Below are 18,797 nucleotides of genomic sequence, written 5' to 3' on the forward strand. Positions count from 1 at the left end.
TCTCCTAAGGGGGATGTCCGACTGCCAGTCGTAGCAGTCTCTGGAGGGATGGAGGGGGACCAAAGTTGACTTCGCTGGATTGAGGCGGAGTCCGGAGATCCGCTCAAAAGCGACGAGCTACCAGGCACCTGGGGCCAGAACTAGCAGTGTCTGCCAAATAAAGCAGAACATCCTCCGCATATAGGGCTATCTTAACTACCTGGCTTGAGTTCCAGGCCAAGCCTCGAATAAGCGGGTCCTGCCGGATGAGGGCCGCCAGGGGCTCCATCGCCAGTGCAAATAAGAATGGCGAAAGCGGACACCCCTGGCGCGTACCCCTTCGGATCGGAAAGGCCCCAGAAACCTTTCCATTGATGAGTACTCAGGCTCTGGGATTAGTGTATAAAACTCTGATCAGATGGCGGAACGAGGGACCAAAACCCATACTGTCCAGCACATCTTGCAGGTACTCCCAGTTCACCGTATCGAGGCTTTCTCAAAGTCTAAGAAAAGTAGTGCCAAGTACGGGGTGAGGTGACCACAGTGAGCCAGAGCCAAGTGGAGCCCGCGAATACAATGGCGAGTGCCCCTATCAGGCATGAACCCGCATTGGTCGGGGTGGAAACGGTCTTGCAGAAGGGGTCGGAGTCTCTGGGTCAAGACAGTGGCGAAGATCTTGATCTCTGCATTGATCAGTAAAATCGGGCAGTAGTCCGCACAGTTCAGGGAGGGCGGCTGCGTCTTTGGAATGACCACTATCTGATGCGACATCCGACTCGGGCGGGAATGTACCTGCCTCTGCCACATGGCGGAAGAGATCCACCAAATGGGATGCGAAAACATCCCGAAAGGTCGCGTAGTACTCTTGAGGGTACCCGTCAGTACCAGGCGTTTTTCTGGGATGTAAGAGTGAGACAGCGTCCTTGATTTCCTCCAGGGTGAAAGGGCGGTCCAGAGCTTCCGCAGTCTCCAGAGAGACACATGTGTTGGGTACCAGTCTCATCCAGCAAGTCAGCCAGGGAAGCGCCCGGGGGACGGGTGGTGTAGAGGGTCGCGTAATAAGCAGCAAAGGTTTGTGCAATGGCTGAGCATGTCACCTGGAGGCCCCAGTGTTTGAGCGGACTTCAGGAATAATACGGTTGGCTTTAGGATAGGCCACAAGGTTATGGAGGAGCTTACCATTCTTATCACCCCACCTATAAATACGGGCAACCGACTAACGCCAAAGCATCTTGGCAGATTCAAATGAAACCCGACGGATCTCCTCACGCACCATGGTTAGTTGACGGGAGGAGTCCCTCGTGCCATCAATGAGTTGAGCTGCTTCGAGCTGCGCCACCTGGGATTCCAGCTAAACAAGCTGGGCCATCAGCTCCAACCGTTTCGCGTGGATCAGTCCCCTGGCCACCCCCCGGATAACAGCCTTGCTCGCCTCCCACAGCGTCCCCGGCGAAGGAACCGAGCCCATATTAGTGGGAAAAAATGACGCAACTCCTGGTCAAGTGACTTCACCATCACCGAGTCCTGCAAGTACCAGGCATTAAGCTGCCAAATCAATCGTGGGCCCTTCAGAGGGGTCCCGAGACGGAGGGAGATGGGAGAGTGATCTGAGATCCCCCTGGGCAGTATCGCGGCTCCAGACACTATCTGGCAGTCCGTGGCCGACGTCAGGAAAAGGTTGATTCGGGAGTGAGTATGATGGGCTGCTGGCGTGTGGGTGTACTGTTCCCCACATGAGTTCCGTACCCGCCATACATCACAGAGACCTAAGGCCGAGGACCAGCCTGAGAGGATCTTCGTTGAGGTGACACGGGCTCCGGATGGGGTCCCCGTCGTATCCCGCAGGGGCTGCAGAACGGCATTAAAGTCCCCCCAACCACCATAAGACCCTGTGGGAGGGAGGAGATCACTTGCGTAAGATGGCGGGGTGTTGGGGGTAGGAGTGGGGGGGGTGTAAAGGCATAGAAGGCTCAAGGGGCGCTCCTCAATGGTTCCCGAGACGGCCACATAGCAGCCCTGTACATCAGACTCAGCTTTAAGCAGGGTAAAGGTAAGCCCTTTCCTCAGCAAGATGGCTACCCCCCGGGAGCCCGTGTAAAACCAGAGTGCCAGAACCTATCAAATCCATAGCGAGCTAGGAAGTTGCATTGTGTACCCAGGAGGTGCGTCTCTTGGAGGAAGAGAATGTCCAGCACGTGGCGATGAGCAGCGTGGAGGACAGCTGTGCACTTGATTCGATCCAAGAGACCATTGACATTCCAGGAAAGGATGTGGAGAGGTTTAGTGAGGGTAGAGGTCATCTAAGGGAAGGAACTGTGGAGGGCCGGGGAACTACGTGGGGCTCTACCCACTCGGAGGGGAACACCCACTCAAACCCGAGCTCAGAAACGGAGCCATGGAAGCTGGTGGTCTGCCCGTCAACCATGGAAATCAGGGAATGAGGGTAGTCAACTGCCAATAGGGACCCCCAGTGGCGGCCCGTAAGCGGCCAAAAATAACAAACTGATGGAAGATGTGATCTGCATGCCAATTGGGAATCAGTCAGAGAAACATAGGTGTCGAAAAGAATTACAACCAGTGGCTTGTAGGCGGCTAAACAAAACAAACTGTTGAGGGACAACGATCCCTCTTCCCACCCAGCCCCCCCAACCTCCCCCACTCTACACTTCTGAAGTGGAAGCATCTGTCGCCCAAAACCCCAACTATTAACTACACCACAAAAAGTGATTCGCTACTTTAAAAAGGTTAGCTACAATCAGTCAGGAGCATGGCTGAGTCGGACCCCCCTCCATATATATGGATGCATGCCCACAATGGAGAAGCATGGAGTGGATGAAAAGAAGCACAAGATGGTTCGAATCCAGGATGGCAGTGTGAAGGTAAACCCTGGCAGAGTCGTCCAGCAGAGCCAAGGGAGAGCCCCGTTCGCGGGGGCGGAGATAGGTTTGCCATTACAGGTCTGGAAGGGTAGAGCAAAGGCATACAATTGGGAACACTGATCACACCCCTTCCTCCCCTCCAGCTCCACAGATCACAGGGCTCCCAGAGAGATCTGAGTCCGACATGGCCCTTCTCCGGGTAATGTCTGATCGAAGGGATCTACCCATGTCGTTAAGGGAAGACACCATATTAGGGGAGGAGGCCCTCTTGCTCAAGGCCTGACTCTGGGAGCGCCGGGACCGTGTCCCTGGCGACCGAGAGTTCCTCCATAGGCGGGTGCCCCGTCGTCTAGATCCAGTTCGGTGTTGCTGCGCCTTGGGCGCCTCCTGGACGGGTTGGGCAGTCGTTTTCGGGACAGGGGCTGGGGTCGCACCAGGTAGGAGGGGCCGCTCCTCCGTAAGCCAGGTCCATGTTGCCAGTGGGGTGTCAAAGAAAAAGGTTTTGTCCTTGAAAAACACCTTAAGGCGAGCCGGGAAGAGGAGCCCATAACAAATACCCATGGCCCTGAGTTTCTGCTTGACCTCGTCATAGACCGGCGTTGTGTCTGCACCTCCCTAGAGTAATCGGGAAGACCATGATCTTGGAATTTTGGAAATGCACAGGACCTTACAGCCTGGCGGGCTCCAAAATCGCATCCCTGTCCCGGAAGTTGAAGACCCGAAGGATAATGGGGCGAGCGGGAGCTCCAGGAGGGGGTTTAGGAGCAAGGGGGCGGTGAGCTCGCTCCACCGCGAACCAGGGGGAAAGTTTATCTTTGGGGATCCAGGACCGGACCCATGCCTTGATGAAGGTATCAGTGTGTCACTTCTCCACTCCCTCCGGAAAACCCAGGAGACACAGGTTGTTTCTCCGGGCCCTGTTTTCTGCATCCTCAGCCTTCCGATGTAACTCCGCGGTGTGTGCCTGCAGGCGGGTCACCTGGGATTTAAGAGTGCCCATGTCGTCCTCCACCGTGGAAAGACGGGATTCTGCTTCTGTAATCCGGGCCGTGGCATTACGGAGGTCTTGTCGGATCAGTGCCACATCAACCCGCACTTCTCCAATCCTGGCCTCCACCGACGCCTGCGATGCACTGATCGCCTGCAGGATAGTGGAGAGGTCTCCTCCGCCCGGCCCAGGTGCCGCCGCAGACCCAGCCGCCGGGTGGCGATCAGGCCTGGGGAATTGGTCCATTGTAGTTTGAGTGGAGGGGCCAGGGGCCTGAGAAGTGCGGTTCCTGCCCATGTTCCCAGAGAGTCAGGTATAGGAGCTCGGCCGGGGCGGGGAGGGGGAAAGCAGCAGTGCCTAAGCCGCGACCCCGCCCCCCGGTGTGGCGGCCGATCCCTCTCCCACTCCCCGGATAGAGGGAGGCGATCGTCCACCAGGGTAACACTCCACGCCCAGGCGACGTCGGCCCCTAATGCAACTCCGGTAGGCCCAGGGCCCCCCCACTGGCCACAACCACAAGACCCCGGGCCCCCAGGCGAGAAGAGGGGAGTCAGGCACCCACGTGCGCCACCCGACTCCTCGGCCGATCTGCCCCTCTCCAAATCTCAGCGCGTCTCACAGCATGCAGTCAATGGGGGGAAAGAGGGGACCCTTCTGTCCGCAGGTCAGGGCAGGCAGTCCCCCTCTCCGGCATCCGGATGGAGAAAGAAGGCAGCTCACTTCCTTGCAGGGCCTGTTGTCCGTGGCCTCCAGCGCAAGCAGAATAAAGTTCAAAAATGCCGTGGGCAGCCTCCCCGCCGCAGGTCTTCCAGTGCCTCCCTACATCCCGCACCTCAAGATGGCGAAGGGCGCAAACATCCAGGGCAGGCCAGAGGGGGGGGGCGCACCAGCGAGGGACTCCAACGGGGGTGCAATGAAGCCCACACAAGGAGCGGAACAAATCCGGGCGTCAGTAACGGCCCGACCGGCCGCCAGCACCGCCACAAACAGCTCCACTGCCCACCGCAGACACAGTCTCTGGGCGGTCCCGACACGGCTGCCGATGAGTGCGGGGGGAGAGGAGACCTATACAGCAACCCCCCGCCTCCACACCTCCTCCTGATCACAGCGTAGGCCGTCCTCGGGCTCCAGGCGCCTCCAAAGCCGCCTCGGCGGGCCCCTCACCGTGGGCCAGGTCGCAATTCACCCCCGCAGGTGGCCAGATCCAGACTCGTCCTCTCGGCCGCCGGCAGGTGCGGAAGCGGCGCAGCAAACACCCCACCCAGTAGCAGCCCCTTCGGACACCTCCACCGTCGGGGCCTCAGGGGTCGCTCCGCTCCGCAAATCCCGCTGATGCGCCACAGAGCCGATCAGCCAACTTCACAGGAACCGGGGTGGGAGGTTACCCCTCGAGTCCTGGTCACAGCTCGGCCCCTCGCCTCCAGTCCATGCTGCCACCTTCAGAGGAGCGCAGGTAAGCTGGGCAGGAATGGGCAGCTTGGCATCCGGCCAGGAGATCAGGCCACAGGATCGGAAAGCGCGGGGTCGCCATCTTGCGGCAGGAAGGTTGCCAGGAGCAGAGTGCCAGCGAGGGTAGCAGGGCACCAGGCAGGCCCCGCTAGGTGATATAGACAGGATGCAAGAGCCGTCCCTGAGACTCTGGGATGTTGATGGCCGATATTAGTGGGCTAATGTAAGGCGGATGACGGAGGGGGTCTGGAGCTCTCTTCGAGAGCGACCGCCATCTTGATGCCTCAAGCCACGCCCCTGGAAGTGACACTTAAGTCTGGTGTTGACCCCAAAACCTTTTTTGGGAAACCAAAAATTATGCCTGCAGCAGCGGTGTCTGGGGGGCAAGCTGGGGGCAACACCTCCGTATCAGTGGTCCCAACCCACCAACCCAGGGCCAAGCAGATGAGTGTGGAAGAGGTAGCCAACCTAATGTGGAAAGCAGTGATGGTGAGCCCGACCTAAACTTATTGGTATCTCAAAGTAGTACACAATAATTGCATGAGGGAACACAGCAGGTAAGTGGTGAACCACAACAACCGCAACCACCGCCCGCAATAGTAGTTGTTGTTCCTCCCGAAGTAGGGGCAGTTCAGGAAATTGAGCTTCATGCAGAGCAAGAAGAAGAGGAAGCCATTCATGCAGGAGATCTACTGTCTTCCAAATCCCCGCCAAGGAAAAGGAGGGTTAGTCCATTGAGTTCTTCGCCAAGCATCTCTTCCGATGATCTAGATCTCACTTGGGAGCCACAACAACCTGAGCATGAGAGGGAGACACATCCCAAGACCAGGCTAGGGAAAAGGAAGTTTCCAGAAAGCCTTACACTTATGGAGGTCAAAGTAGAACAGCAGGATAATGATGATGATGATGATGACCTAGTCATCACGAGCATCACTCCTGGCCCGAGGACATGGAGACCAACCTTTTTACCCTATCCAGAATGGCTGGGACTAGTAGGGATGTAGCACGCATACCTCCAACACAGGCAACGCCAACACGACCTCCAGCTTCCATATTTACATTAGCAAAGGGCCGGCAGCATCCTACATCCAGCACAAGCGCCACCTCAGCAGAAGTAGGTAGTGGTACTACTACGCAGCCACAGAGTCAAATTCAACACACACCCTCCAGTTCATCCGTCATTGGAAGTGGCACCTCTAGCAGGAGACAAAAGTTAAGCTCCCCAGTGTGGGACTTCTTTACGGTTAGCGTAAAGGAGGAGAACATTGCTATATGCTCCATTTGTCATTCCTCTGTTAGTCTTGGTAAGCTTGGTACAAACTATGGTACTGGAAGCCAAATGACCCATTTGAAAAAACACCACGCAATCAAGTGGGAGGACCATCTTCGCAGCATAAAAACTGGAACCATTGATGGTGGGGATAAACGAGTACAAGGCCCACTCACGGTCGAACAGGAAGAAGAAGAAGAAGAAGAGGGAGACATTCTATCTGGTAGTGGTACACAAAGTAGCCCTGTCCCCAGCACTGCAGTGGTACAGCCCACATCCTCTGCATCAGCAACATCTCAGTGGCACAAGAGTAAGAGTCAGCCGGAGACACCAAGGAGTACTGCGATGCAAAGTGCTGCGTCGAGCCAAACAGAAAGAAATACCATGCAGCGTACCATTCTTAGCATGTTTACTAGGCAGGAGGGAAAGTACGAGCGCAACCACCCAATAGCACCTTTGTACAATGCGAAGCTGGCTAAAATGTTAGCACTGAACCTTCTCCCTTTTTCTTTTGTTGAAGGGGTGGGGTTTCTGGAATTTGTGACAACCATCTGCCCAAAATGTACGGTTCCCAGCCGCTACTATTTTGCCAGAGTTGCTGTTCCAGCACTACATCACGACGTGCTGGAATTGCTTGGAAAAAACTTACATAAGAGTGCTGTTCATAGTATCTACCTGACAACAGACATGTAGACCAGTTGCCAAGTCACTGATTAAATGTGCATCACTGCACACTGGATCTCTTTTTCAGGTGTTAGAGAAAAGCTATCTGCAGGCGTTGACACTGCTGAGATTTTCAATGACACTCGTAGACATGCAACTGTAGCCATGTTTGCTATGGAGTAATCTCATACTGCTGCAATAATTTTGGCTGAGTTTAACAGCAAAGTCTTTGAATGGCTGCGACCCAGAGGGCTTAACATTGGTTTTGTTGCCACGGACAATGGCCGTAATGTAGTTAAGGCCATGAAAGATGGTGGCTATTTCAGGGTCCCGTGTTTGACACACTGCATTAACATTGTTGTTCAAGACTTTCTGAAAAATGAAAGCAAAGTCAGCAACTTGCTGACCACCTGCAGAAGAATATGCACACATTTCAACCATTCTTTTAAAGCCCGGAAGCAGTTAAGGGTCATTCAACGTGAGCATAAAATGCCAGTCAAAGCACTCATCCAGGAGGTCCCAACATGTTGGAACTCAACCTATTACATGCTTGATTGTCTGTTTGAGCAGTATATACCACTTAATGCTTATGTCATGACAAGAAGGTTAGGGGATCCTACTGTGAAAGCCATGACCATTGAGATGTTGCAATGGGACCTTATTAAATGCTTCACAGAGATGCTACTTCTTTTTGAGGTCTTCACACGTGCAGTCAGCAGGGAGGACTGTACTATGGGCCAAGCTATCCCATTATTGTACATGCTAGAGCAACAGCTGAAGGAGGTTTCTGAAACATACGTAGGTGTGGAAGACAAAGTAGACGCATGTTATTTGGCGAACGCCTTAGCCGTCCGCTTATCTGACAATACAAGGATTCAAAATAAGATTGTGTCACATCGACATTACATTACTGCCACAATTTTGGATCCATGTAACAAATTATTTCTGAACAGTAATGCAGTAATTCCTTTTTCAGAAGGGGATGTTGCCAAGTACAAAACTTTAATAGCTGAGGAAGCCACTGATTTAGAAAATGAACGGCTCTCAATAAGAGGCCTGCCAGTGCCAGACCAGGACAGTGCAAGTACTACAGGGCATCCAGAGTCAAGTTCTTGTTTAGAGCATGAGGGCAGTGCGTTTGCTTCCCAGCAGTCACCAACACTACCAATAACATCAACAACAGCACCAACAGGATCTGATTCATCCGACACAGCAAAACAAATAGCTGCTTGGTTTCTACAGAAAGGGATGGGTAAGTCTGTTGCTGGTGCAAAGTCAAAAGAGGCCAAGCAAATCGGAGCACCCCTGAACATTGAGCGGATGGTCCAGGCCTATCTGGATGACTCAACAGAGGTCTTCATGGAGCAAAGCCAATTGGCGTATTGGTATGGGAAAAGAAGCCAATGGCCATTGCTCAGCAGGCTGGCGATAAAGTATCTGGCTTGCCCTGTCGCAAGTGCCTCTTCTGAGCGTGTTGTTAGTGCTGCTGGTGCCATTGTAACTGTGGAAAGGACCAGTCTCGCCCAAAAGCGTGGAGAGGTTAACCATGATTAAAATGAATCAGCACTTCATACCACCGGACTACAAAATACGTGAATCACAACAGGAAGAGGAGAGCGACTCTGAAGACATAAGTAGTGGGTTACATGACCTACTTCTGTCCGAACTACCAGAGTTTGAGGACGAGCTCCCCTTCCCTGACAACTAGGCTTTCAAATTGTTACTTTCTCCCTTCCTTTATTTGTGTGTATATCTGTCTTTCTGGTTCAAATCAAACCACAACAAATCCATCACCACCGTCTCTTATTTTTATTTACCTATTGGAGTTGCACGTCTGTGCATTTAACTGTCCACTCCACTCCTCAGAGTCCTGCTCCATCTTCCTGACTCACCCTAAATACATTTCCATCTTGCCAGACATTGGATGGAGATGGAAAACAGTACAATAATGTAGCCTCTAACAGTCCCTCCATAACAAGTTAAACTTACGTGACTATAGCCATCTTCTGTTTTGTTTCCAATCCGAAACTCATCCCTGTCTTAAAGCTACCACCACTGTCTGCAGGCATCCAAAACTCTTCACTGTCAGAACTTGAGCAGGCATCCAAAACTAAAGTAAACTCATCATCATTTTCAGAAGGCTCTGAATCCTGATCTGACAGCCAAAGAGAAGAGCAAGACAGGTATATGATTAATGAATGATGCCATGCATTGCATTGGATGCTTGCTGACTCTGAGCAAATGTGCATGTAGTCGAACTATACTAGTAGTTAAAATAATAACAAAGTAAAAGTGACTTAAGTGATGATAGTCAATGTTTCCATGTTGTTTAATAACAACCAATTGTACTCATACTACTGCCGGTGCAGTCTGGACTTACTTAATCAGAGTCACTCACTACAGACTGAGTTGGTGTTGGTCTGTTGGACAACACGTACACGTACCACACCATGATGATGATGACCATACTATCTTTGCACGCAGTCAGTCGGTTGGATCTGAGATGATTGTTGGAATAACAGCGTTAACTGGCATAAAAGGTAAACACAACCATTTAACAAGAACCACAGCAGACCTAGGCTACATGTCCGTGCAGTGGTGGAGTCGAATAGTGGTATGATGATTGACAGTGGCGCATTGATTTAGTCACTTGATTTGGAAAAGGCTAGGTTGCTGTATATGCCTCTGTCAAAAATTAAGGTAAATGGAGTTTGGGTCATGGGCACGGCCCGGTGCCGTGGGCCTGTTCTATGCTGGCTCCTGTCCTGTTCTTGTAGATTAATGCTGTGTAAATAGTAGAGTAGACACAATGTATCCAAGCCACCTCAGTCTGAAAGTCTTCTCGCTCAAGAGTCTTGTCTTTTTGCACTACACCGTAATTGATGTTTTTTTTAATTCATTTATTTTTCAATAGCCCTTTTGTTTTTCCATCAACACTTACAGGCCGGGCTTTTACCCAATGCTATTATACTTGGAGCAACAACTCATACTTACCTTACCAATCCTCATCAGCCAGCAAGTGGCACCCAAGAATGATGTGCAGAGTGTCCATGGAAGGGAGGACCAAGATGAATAATGAGATACAACTACACATTTGGACCTGGATAACATATTCGTCTTTTAAATAATTTGATTCCTTTTGTATCTTCATTCATTTTACGACTGTGTGACTTTGTTTGTTAATTGCCCCCTACAACTATTTTCTTATTTTCTTTGCTAGCTTTCAGCCCGGTACAGCAGATAATTATGGTTTCTCTGAGGGCATACAGGCCAGGCAAATTTCATATAATACTACTTCCCTGTACTGTCTAATTGTGTAGTATTAGTTAAGTACTTCTCATTAACCATCAAGTTATCTTCATCATGCATGCATTTCCTTTTTCTCCCTTTATAGATTTATTGGATAGTGGATCATTGTTGTCTTCAAATATTGTTTTGCTTTTGTTGTCTCCATGCGTACTTTTTTCTTTGTCAAACATTTCCCCAAGCCCCTCTTCCCATCCATTCATCAAACCCTAACCCTCTTCCCCCGGGCTGTGTGATTTTATATTGAGGTGTGATGTGACTACATTAAATGTACACCAAAAATTGATCACACGCTTGCTGGGGCAGATGTGGTGAAAGCAACACTAATTAAATGTCAACGAGGCAGGGCGAGGATCTTCTTCTGCTTGCCCACCCATGCTCAGTCTATGTACAAGCCAGTTAATTTTCCAAAGGGACCCACCGAATACAGCATAATTAGTTGCCGGCATTGATTAGATTTACAGCATTAAAGTTTACAAATTACGATTGTGTTAAGTCACTCCTTCGACACAACTACAGTTTAACTTCTTAGCTTTTTGTACTAAGCTGTCTCCGCCACCATCATGTTTTCTTTTAATTTAGCAGTTGCAATATTGTTTGTTTGGTAGTCTTCTTATGTACTGTACTTTTCTACTACTCCCACAGTCTCTCTCAGGCAAGTGACTGTCTCATTTTGTTTTGTTTGCAAATGCTAGTGCCAGTGTCTAATACTATCACCACAAACATGGCATCTTCTCCATTCTATTGGGAAACCATGCAGCCATTGCTGTGCCGAACTTAATCCTCATCAATCACAGGTAATATAAGTTTGCTGGGAGGTATTATGGACTAGGAGGAGCGACTGGCAGTACTAGTAGGACGAATATAACTCAGTTAGGGGTACCGCATCTATCTGTTTGCATGTTACAAAATTGGCAGATTATTTAAATCAAACGCTGGCTGCTGCCATGCATCTGCAAGGAAACCTTGTGACGAAGAATACATTTGTGAAACAGTAACCCCCCCACAAAACATTAACATCCTAAGTATAAATAAACAGCATTTATTTTCCTAACAAAAATAGACTATCCCACACCTCACCCACCCCTTTCCCTAACCCCAACCAATGTCCAAGTCCAACCACTGTCCAAAAAATAAGAAACACCAACACCTAATTCCCACCCACCAACAAAAGTACTAAAAAAGGGGCAAATTAACAGGGTCCATCTACAATCGGCGGGCTTTCAGATGTTTGTCCACGAGGATTTTGACGCGCTCGTCTAATTGGTCCTCCAGCTGTGCCATCCGGAGGAGAAGTTTCTGGCGAAATGCACAGCACTTACATTTGCATCCATGTGGTGGGGCAGCAGATTTTGAAAAATGGCAGCAGTGGGTGGCTGCCTGACAGCGGCGCCGTACTACTGCAGGCGGGGGCTGGCTGGGGCCCGGGGTATTGGAAGAGGCAGCAGCTGCTGCCGCCCCCTCTTCCTCCTCCTCCTCGGCCTGAGCCACCAGCCGGCGGTATTCCACACAGATGGCCTGCAGTTTCCGTTGCCGGCCCCTGACTGCCAATTCCTTCCGTGTTGGTTTTTGGGAAGGAGGATCTATAAAGAAGGAAACAGAATTGTAACCTAAACTCTTATCAAAACAGTAACACAAAATTAATTCAACACATAGTGGCACAGTAGCACTAGCAAGCGCAGTACATAACATTTGTGGTAAGTATCTATCCTCCTGCTTCCCCGGCCTCTAACATTTGTTTTTTTTTTTTTCCGGCATTATACTTGCCCTAGTAGTATGGATGGACTCCAGTACACAGTGAACACCAGTCTTTTTCTTATCTCTAGTTTAGATAAATTACATAACCGTGTTGTAGGCTGTAGCCGGCAAGTCAGCTCAGTCAGCTAAGCTTGCGTCCAAGACCAACATACGAGTCAATACGCAGACGCCTGTTACTTTGCTTATATGGAAAGACATATCCGTCTAGTAACGGTCAGAGGTGGGAGTGCCGGCAGGCGGTGACGTGGGGAGGGGCAGGGTGGGGGGGAGGGGAACAGTGGATTGCGGACAAATACTGGTAAGTAAAAATATAAATAAATAAAACAAATTTTGTTGTGCGCACTGCATTCAGAATTCATAGTTTACCACCCCCCACCCTGCCCTTTCCACTCCACACATCACCACCAGCCAGCACTCCCACTACCGACCGCTAATGCATAAGGTACTTTGTTCTTTGATTGTGTAACCAACAGATAGGCCACCCTTTGCAGGCTGGCTGAGCTGACACAATCGTAAAAAAATTAACATAGGTAGGAAGTGGTCCTTGGAATCAGAGGAAGGCGCTTGATGATATATATATGATGTGCTTGCAAACTACTGAGTCATCAACTGTATTCTCAAATGAAATCCTACTTTTATATAAATATATGACCCTCTGCTTTGCTACTCTGGCGCAGTTTCTTTTATATTCTCTTCAAAGTAAGACTCTAGTCTACATCCAGTGACAGTCTCCACCTATGATGAATACATCTAGGGGCATCCATCCATTAAAAGTAAATGTCTTTCATTCTTTTGTTATATGTATCGCTTAACAAACCTTAGCTGGTTTCACTTTCACCAACAACCACCCATGCGTCCACTCCTCCCTTCCTGGCCTTGGCTTTGGCTTTAACACAAACACCGCTGATGATTTTTGCTATCCACTATCCACCCATATTGTGGCGCCCACCCAGGCAGGCATCTTCTTTCACCTTCCACCCATCCTTCAACAACCCATTCATCTGATTCCTATCAGCCACCTGCATGCTGCTTCCAAAGTATCCTTCTCTGCTAGTCGTATTACATCTTGCCCGTTCTTCCTCCTTCCACCCTAGCTCTTTCCCTTTTTGATGAACACATCCATCAAGGTCATCTCATCTGACTTTTAGTCTTCTCCATAGCTTTCACAGCTGAGTTGGAGTCTGATAGAAGAGGCCATTGGTTACTCAACTCACACTGGTAATGCTTTTGCTAATGTATTGGTAATGCTAAGTAAAGGGTGTCTTCTTCAACTGTTGTATATTGTTCAGTACAACTTCAAGTTCATACTTACTTAATAAGTCTCACAGTACAGTGAGTGAAGTGTTCCCCTTCCAGCTAGTACTGCCAATAAGTAATGAATATAACTTACCACCGCCCACTGCTGCTGCTTTCTCCCCCACTGGTGCTCCTGCAGGTGCCGCATCTCCTGCCCCCTCCTGAATGGCAGCATTGCCATCGTCGCTGGCCCCGCCGGCACTGGTGGTTGGTACTGGTGGTGCACCTATAAAAAAAATGACACCTTTTTAGATGCCTGTACACCTCCCCCTATTTTACTTGTTTTCACCAGGAAGGAAGATTGAAAAAACAGTTAAAGTACAACATAAATCATCACTAGTCCAAATTGCGTACTACAGTAGAGTCAGTAGACAGACATTAGTAGTATTATTATGTGGTCCCTAGGGTCATCTCATCTCTACTCCTACTCTACTTTTTTGAAAGTTAGCCTGAGCCATGTAACCATTTTACATTCATGTCTACTCTTTTGTGCATGTTACCTCTTCAGCTTGTTGCGCAGTAAGACGCCTTTGAGGCCACATGAGTGTTGTATACAAGTGAAGATGTTGAAAAACAAGCCACTTTTTTAGGGAGTTCGGTTAGTCCCTATTGCTTAGCCATAATGTTACACTTTTAGACATGCCTGCAAAAAGCTTGCATAATTGTATTATACTGTCTAACGTGCCCCATTTTTCTCATAATAGGCAGAAGATTCCCTTCTACGAACCAGAGGTTTTCAGAGCTTACAAACGATGCATGTAACCAGTATACGTTCAACTGTGAAGGGTCTCCCAGAATTCACACAGATCTCTATCATGGACTAGTTGTACAAATGTTTAGTGTTTTAATCTTCTTTATTTTGCATGTTGAAGCTGGATGTAATTTCATGGAACAACTTACAAAGCTTGTTATTATTTGAAATAAATAAACCTTTTGAACTTACACATAGACTCTGTGGTATTTGGTGTCCTGTTGGGGACTTACACGAGTGAGTGAGCGAAAGGGTGTTATGTTCTGGGTTGTATAATAAAATTATTGGGTATCTTCTTGTGGGGGTTCGGAACCTAATGACTAATGAGGCACTATAACTAGTCGGTCAGGGAATTGTGTGTTCTGACTGAGGTGTGAGTAAGGTCCAACCTCCCATCACCAACATCCTATTTTCTTGTGCATAGTTCTGTATGTGGCTGTGCAGAATACCCACAACAGTAGTATAATGTACTACTATCCTAAGAAAAAATACTAGACAAACTACTGGTTGGCATTTTGTTGGTGGGAATTGTCAAAGCCTAGAGATTAAAGAGGACAACGCAAAGGACAGGAGTGGACCCAGTAGCTACAACTATTGTTCTATCACTGCTTTATTCAAAGGAAAACCTTAACTAAAGAGTGGCCAACAGGGCACGCTTAGCTACAGACAGTCTAATAGTAGTAGTACAGAGAGTCATAGCAGAGGCACTTTGAAGGAACTGAAAGGCAGAGATAACTATAATTTGGAAAACAGATAATGAAGATCGAAGAAGCTTTTGTTAAAAATTGAATTAGGAAGCATAATTAATAGTTTGGAAAAAAAGGTGTGTTAAAAGTTAGGGAAATATAATTGTTAATATAAGCACTGTAGGACTTACTGGGGCTAGCAGCAGGATCCTCGGTAGAGGAGCGCTCCTCTAGTGGTTGTCCCGCCGACTCGGATCCCGTCTTCTTGTAAGAAATAATAAAGAAAGAGAGAAACACTGAGTGCTGTGAAACAAATAAATCATTAAAAAAAACGCTCAAACATTTTAGGAAACAACAATTGCAATAAAATTGACCTATCTAATCAAAACGACTACTGGCTTGCAGGATTCACGGACCGTCTAATTATATGAACACTAATCAAATGTTCCATAATCATTCTGATTCTAGAATACTAACGAAGCCTAAGTACCACCTGACCGACACCACCAATTCCAGACGGGCCAATTGTTCAGTAAGTCTGCATTTCCATTTTATTTTTGCCATCAAAAATGTATAGATGAGATTGAGGACACATGCATAAATTTGTGCATAAACCAAATTGTTGGTTGGTTGCGTTGTATGTTGTTCTGCTACTGATTGAAAATGCTATTGCTAAGCCTACCACTGACTAAACAAACTACAAAAAGGTTTTATGGAGGACTGGGGTAAGAAGCAATAAATGACAGAGGAGGCGTCACGCAGACTGTAAAAAAATATGAACTAATACTAAGTAAACCTATTATCCATCCACCACTATTTCACAGAAGGACAATTGAAGGACTAGACTCTAGCAATAGCATTAACTAACTTCAGTTCTCTAAAGTAAACTCTAACATCATTAATCAGTCCAAGCTAGCGCAAAGTTACAAACAAGTAAGAGAAGTGCTGAGCAGCACCTGTGTCATACAATCACAGAAGATTTTTAAACTGAATTGACCTGCAATGTAACTAAGCGCACCAGTAATCGTGTTATTCGTCCAAGAATTATACTCAGTGACAATACTTATACTACTATATATTACTAGCTACTCACCAAGCCCCACGACCTCGACACCTAGCAGGTCCAACAGGTCCTGCTCCCGGTCCAGGATGTCTGACCACCGATGGGCCAGCTGGTTGTGGGTGCGCCAGATCCCCGAACAGCGAAACACTACCCAGCGCACCTTCGTCCTCCGGCGGTGACGCTCCTGGGTAAGGTACCAAGCTACCAAGGTCAAGGGGAGGTGGCGCTGGATGAAAAAAACCAGGGCGGCCACCTCCACCTCTTCAAAAAGTTGTCGGGCCTGCACCCCTGCAGGGCGCATTCTGCCACAAAGCAGCCGGCTCTTGGGTGCAGGCGCCTTGCCCTTGGAGCCGGTACTGCTGCCCTGGCCCATGGTTCTGGGGTGGAGGCAGAAAAGAAAAGAAGGAAAAAATAAAGTTAGGGGGAAGAAATATGAGTTTGAAGAAAGAAGCAAAATAAAACAGTAGAAAAGTAACAAAAACACAGTTAAAGTAGAAATAAATCACAAAATATAAACTTAGGGACAAAGAGACAGAGATGATAAATACAAAAAGTGAGAAAAACTGTGAAAATAAGTAAGGATTGCAAAGATTAAAGGTGGATAGAAAACTAGGCCCAGAACCATAGCATAGAGTGAAAAACAAGATGGCCACGCCCATCGCGACCACGTGGGTAAGTTTGCGTGATATTTCACGCGAACACGCACTTTTTATAGCGTTCCCAAACATGACATGCACAACGCGAACACGTTATGCGCTACCCGGAACAGGAAATAAGGCAACGCGAGCAGGCAGGACAATTGAAAAAACAAGATGGCCGCGCCCATAGCCAACCGCATGGGTACGTTTGCGAGCTACGAACCCCCGAGCATGCAGACAGCGCCCCGAACACACACAACATGCTCCCGAACTAGAAAAACGCATTGCGAACGGGTCTGACAAGCAACTACGCACGCTTGCAAAGCTCGAGTTGTGCGAGAACGACTTCGCGTAGCCCGACTTCGCGCACTACGCCCAGGCCTAATCGTAATCGCCCCCTAAGAGACCCCAACAAGACTAAGTTTGAATGACCAAAGGAATATATAGCTTTAGTAGGCTGAGAGGGAGATTAATCCGGTAGATTGTTTGCTCAACTAACTCAGTCTATGGCCTCCCGTACACCTATAACAGTGATCAGACTCCCCATAATCCACATTTGAGCTTCTCAATCCGCCATTAATTCAGAGTCCGCCTTTTATTATGATATTATACACCATGGATACGACGCTGGCCCAACAGCTGTCGGAAAATTCCATACAGCTAGATGATGTCCCTAAATTGTATTGTGATGATTCCATTGATTTAGAGGCTCCACTCTCACTGCTTGAAATTAATGTGGCAATAAGTCACTTGGCTACAGACAAGAAACCTGACAGTTCACTGGTAGAGTTTTACAGAGCCTATCAGTTAGCACTGCCATCCTGTTCGGTCCAATTATATTTGACAGCATATGATGTAAGTATGCCTCCACCCACCGCTAAGGAAGCCATCATTCTGTTACTAAAGCCAGGCAAAGACCGGTTAGACATGTCTTCCTACTGCCCTCTGTTCTTACTAAACTTAGACTATAAGATCCTAGGTAAGGTTCTTTGTAAAATTGCAGTTTTGTAGCTAATTCATATGGACCAGAATAGGCTTATCCCAAAGCGTAATACTGCTACCAACCTCCATAGATTTTTCCCTGTTTTAGATAAGAGTTCTGTGAATGATACTTGTAGGAGAGTAGGGTCTGCTATCCTATGGTCACCCCAATTTTTTGCTTTGTGCTTCACTGGTTTTCGACTTACTGGGGCTGTGGGCCTGCTAATCAGACCCCCAGCCTGCTGTTCTCTCTCTAAATTTGTAATACATGTGCTATAGGTACATACCACAATTGGAAATGGACTCCTTGTCAGCCCCTGTACCATGCACTATAGGTGCTCAGGGCATAGGTGTCACCAAGGCCTACCAGGGGCTGAAGCATAGCTTTTGCCACCCCTGACTGGTTCTTAAATTGACACAACTGGCTGATCACTCAGCTGGGGCAAGTGGGTGTAATCACCCCTTGCTTAGATATAGTATACCTATATCTAAACCTATATCTGGACACATCTAAACCTGTGAGTCACTCCTATGGAAGGCCTCATCAATCCTGGAGGCAGAGTGCGTGGTTTTATGTGAGATGGAGCTCTGGCATGAGCTGAGCCTGTCTGCAGCTGTCGGGAACCACTCCCTAAGCTGATCCGGGATAATGCCATACCATATACTCTTAAGCGCCTTATAATCCTCGCGGTTATATAGCAACTTTGGTTTGGCTTTATCAAAACATGTCGTGTAAGGTGTCATACGAATTGGAATACTACCCCCTCGCCAGTTCTGGCGACGGGGGTAGCATTTCACCCTTCTAGAGGGATAAGACATGTTACTTTACTGAAACGCGGTTGATTTAAAATGAGCCTCAGATCCACAAAATGGATGCCTCTGCCACAGACACGGGTCTGGCCTCCTGCTGCTGACCGAAACTCAGCAAATGGTGGCCTGGACAAAGGGTTTCCTGTCGCAGGGCGGTGTCAAACCACCCCAGACAGGAGATAGTGGATTGTAGCAGGGAGGTTTCAAAGAAACCAGACACTGCCTGGGGAGCACAAGGCTGCCCCTTGCATAATCCGGCCAAACCGGTTCTGGGGCATCC

Source organism: Lissotriton vulgaris, chromosome 7, assembly GCF_964263255.1.
Source record: "Lissotriton vulgaris chromosome 7, aLisVul1.2, whole genome shotgun sequence".
NCBI classification, from domain to species: Eukaryota; Metazoa; Chordata; class Amphibia; order Caudata; family Salamandridae; genus Lissotriton; species Lissotriton vulgaris.